This window comes from Cardiocondyla obscurior, linkage group LG01, assembly GCF_019399895.1.
Source record: "Cardiocondyla obscurior isolate alpha-2009 linkage group LG01, Cobs3.1, whole genome shotgun sequence".
Taxonomy (NCBI): Eukaryota; Metazoa; Arthropoda; class Insecta; order Hymenoptera; family Formicidae; genus Cardiocondyla; species Cardiocondyla obscurior.
The window spans coordinates 11,648,605-11,652,892 of NC_091864.1; positions in this window are offsets into that span (position 1 = coordinate 11,648,605).

A 4,288-nucleotide genomic window follows, 5' to 3' on the forward strand; every position below is an offset into this window, starting at 1 on the left:
CATTTCTACATTGTGAGTTTTACTATTTTCTTGTTACGTATTCGTTAATTTTAATAACAATATCATTAATTTTATAGATATTAATTAATCTACTATCTATAGTATATTTTTAACAATTAACTTTTTAAATATAAAATATTATAAAATACCATAAAAAAGCTCTATCTACGGAAGATCACAATTATAAGCAAAGCTTTATCGACTGATGCAAATAAAGCTTACGAAAGGTTCGCAAGCTCGAGGATCGTTCATATGCCAGTAGTAGAGAACAACGATATTGGGTTCCCAAAATTTCTATTTTATCAATTTCAGTAAAATACGGTCGCTATATTATCGCTACTGTTATCTGTAAAAATTTATTTACATCGTATGATATATTATTAATAAGATTAAAAAATTCAAAAAGCATCGTTAAACTAAATCCATTATTTAAATCCGTAATAATCAAATAGATAATAAACAAGAATTCTGTTTTTCACTTTATTATTAACAAGCGCGATATGATTTATCAATTAATAGTACCTATACTAAATATTTTTGCATTCCAGATCATCCGTTATATTGAGGGATGATGATAAAATAAAAGCTTTGTTGCACCGAAATAAAGTTTGCGGAATGAGTGGCTTGTTAAAAGTTAATACCGTGTTAAAAGTTTCAACGATATCCATCATCATCAATATTATTAATAGGAAAATACACCATAAAATCTGTCTATCGCGCTATATATCTATACACGTCCGTACCTAGAATACGCCGCCTGCGAGTAGAATACGTCGAAATTAGATGCACTTGCCTCTCGCGATATACTTCGTTACACACCGTATCGTTCTTAGTAGACCATATTTCTTAGTATCCGTTATCCGCAGCGCCTTTCCCGCAACAAAATCTCAAACAAGAAAGTTACGAAAGTTCTTTGTAGTTAGGCATAGACTAGGCGAACAGGTGTCTTGCACAGGGGGGCTTAAAGGTTTCCTGCAACCGCAAGGCTCTTTAAAAATTTACTATATTATCCAATACTTAGTGATTTTCTTAAACGATTAACATGCCCTTAAATTCACGAGATTGCAAACTCTGTATAAGCGCCGATCACAATCTCACGCGCTACCAGATACGTTTCTCACTGTCTTTTTTAATCAACTGGTCGTGTCAATAAAATTTTTTTTCTTATAACTAGCATGGACATGGTGGAACTTTCCCCCCCCCCTTTTACCTTTTTCAATTTTCCGTAAAATTTCGCAACTCTTTGAACAGAAACGTATCGATCTAAGACACGACGTTACTTCCCCCGCATCTATCAGCCCATGTTTTTAGCCTTTCAGCCTTAATGGTGCCTTTCAGATCCACTTAAAAGAATGTTTATAAAATATGATGGGCGCGGCGGAAAACTTGGACTGTAGTCCGTGGTTGGATAGGTAGTGCGGTATATATGCATCGCAGCGATACCCATAAGCCCAGCTTCGTCAAAGTTATCGAAGAATTTATCGCGACGACGAGGTGAGATACAAACTTTTATAACGACGTATAAATCGCTAGTCCTCGATCGATCGCTTTAGTCCAATGGCTTTTCGTAGCTTATGAATATTTCTAGCGAGCACAAACTTTCGAATTCAAATAGTGCACTCACGGTAGAGACTTCGTCACTTTTGAAAAACGAGATTGAGACAAATAATAAATAAACTGCAGTTTTTTTTTTTTTTTTAAATTATTTTATGAGATTAGGAATTATGGTTTTTCTCGTGTTCAGTTTAGATTTTGACTCGCGCAGATTTCTCTCGCAATTTTTACCCGCGAATAAAAATAGTACATTACAGTCAAATTATAAAGTAATTCAATGGCACCGTTTTACTGGCCGCCGATCGTAATGTACGAATACGGTAAAGCAAAAGGAAAGAGTGAGCTATGATAGAAATTAGAGCAGATACATCGATATAAAACTTTCCGCCGGACCCGGCCTGCGGATCCGAAATGCGCGTCGTATAATTAAATTCTTCTGGTCAATATAGATCGACGAATAATCCAATCGGTAAGACGGAAACAGTTCTTTTAGCTGCAGATAAAACCATTGTTGGAATACCTAAAATTACTGTTCGCGCTGTCTTCAGCGGACGGAGAAAAATGGTCGGGACGGCAACGACAAATCTATTACAGCGAGAAAAATCCCACGTTTCTTTCCGACTGGCTTCCGCGTGGATAACTCAACTCGAGTGCAACGATTAAACCTTGCCGAAAGTTATCAATCTTCGTTCAGATATTGCGAAATCGAAACAGAAAGGTTGAAGAAAAAGCAAATTGGCGGATCTTTGTTCGTTAAAATTTGCGTGTAACGTTATGTATTTACGTCGCATACTACGTCGCATTTCTTCAAGCATGACTTTATGTAAGCAAAATTATCTTTCCGCGTATACATATTTTCTCCAGCGAATTTGCTTTGTTCGACATCCTCTTCCCTTCGTAAATTACTTGCCAAAGTAACATCCGTATTCGTCAAGGGACTGGCGCTGTATTGTCGCTCGTAAGCTGTTCTATTTCCTCTAAATTATTCCTCAATGTCATGGGATTAATGCAACCGGTTAGAATAAATTTCAATGTCGGTGGACAGTTTTAATCGCCGTCTTTCAGCGTCCGTCTACTTCTTCGCGTCGACGAAAACTCGCGGGACCGAAACTCCGAGTAGTATCCAACTTTCGTAACGTTTTTTATAATATCGTTTATTCGCATTTCTTGCAAGTCATTGACTCGAGAGAGATTAAAAAATTTTCTTTAACAAGTTTTACAATGCGTGATATTAACTATACGTTAACTGTACAAACGTTTTAGTTGTTTAAATAATTTTTATTATTAATAAATAATGTTAGCAGATTTCCAGTTATAGTTTCACTTCCTTGCCAAGACCATTAACTATTTGAAACTAAATCACGGGATGTGATATTTTACGTGGCACAAGGCCATTCGTAATGCATGGCAATCATAATTATTATATTATCAATATCGCTCGGACACGAGGGAACGGCCGTATCGCTCGCCGTTGCAGCGAAATGCGATTTAGTGCGCGAAATGGACAACCCCATATGGCGGATATGTACACGATACAATCGTAAATAGCCACGCTTTCTCGCCCGCATATAATTACCTCTGTTTATAAATCGTATCCGCCACAGCAGCGCAATCTTTAAAATTTTTTTTCTTTTTTTTGTTTTCTCACAGCATTTCACGAACGTATGCTAACCGAAATGTAAATAAGCACGCAATTACACATTAAACAGCTCAAACGTTGCATTTAAATTCAGCTGTGCTTTTCAATGCACAAAGAGAGATTACTTTCGTACACAGAGTCCATTTCGTCCCTCGCCTTTTCAACATTATAATAACTCGCACGATTACTTTTCCCCATCAATTATTATCAATCTTGCGCGCAAGATTATTTTGTCGTGACCGTAATTCCGCCATTGACGCCGCGAGGAATCACGAAAAACGCTTAAAAAGTCCGACGTAGTTGCCACGACCGCGAGAGGAAACGAGACGACCTGATTCTCCCCGTACAAAAAGGCCTCTTGTGTATGGCACATCGCTCCGGGATAGGAATAAGAAAACGTTTGATTTATTGCCGCCGCCAGGGCGCCCAGATTCAAAGGCTGCCCTTTCGCTCGCGTTATTAGGATCGCGCTATCTCGCACGTGTCCGCGATGAACCCCGTCGTGTAATCGAAAGGCCCGTGACCCGCGCGGGCTTTCCGTTTCCCCGAGACTTTGCGGGCGATAGCGATCCTTAATTCCCAAATACTTCAGTTTGCGTCTTTGAGTTTCAAACGCGGAGGAGCTCTCGACATTCTTCCCCGGCACTTTCCGGCGCGCCCCCGCCGTTTCCTTTGACGTTTCTCTACGGCAAAGCTGAGTTCGTGATTTTCGCCGGGCGGTCGATTTGATATCGACGCGATCGGCCGAGTTTGCCGCGGCAACTTCCTGCGTCCGGCTTCCTGCCCCGGGGAGTTAATGACGGTCATTGGGAGTCTTATCTCCGGAATATTCTAATAGGGCTCGCGAACTCTGCTCTTAAGACGGCCGTTCCAAAGGCGTAACGATCGACGCCGAGTCTTCGAGTGCCGCCGGATCGTTAGCGTTTGTCTGACCACAAACGGCTCAAATTTACATTGATTGGTCCGCTCTTTGCATTCTGATATTTACATGGAAAATATCAGTGCGCGAAGCCCCGTGCAATAATAGATCGCCTCTGCCAGAGGCAATTTGCAGTCGCAAGACATTCGCGGTTAACAATGCACGCGTTTGATTTA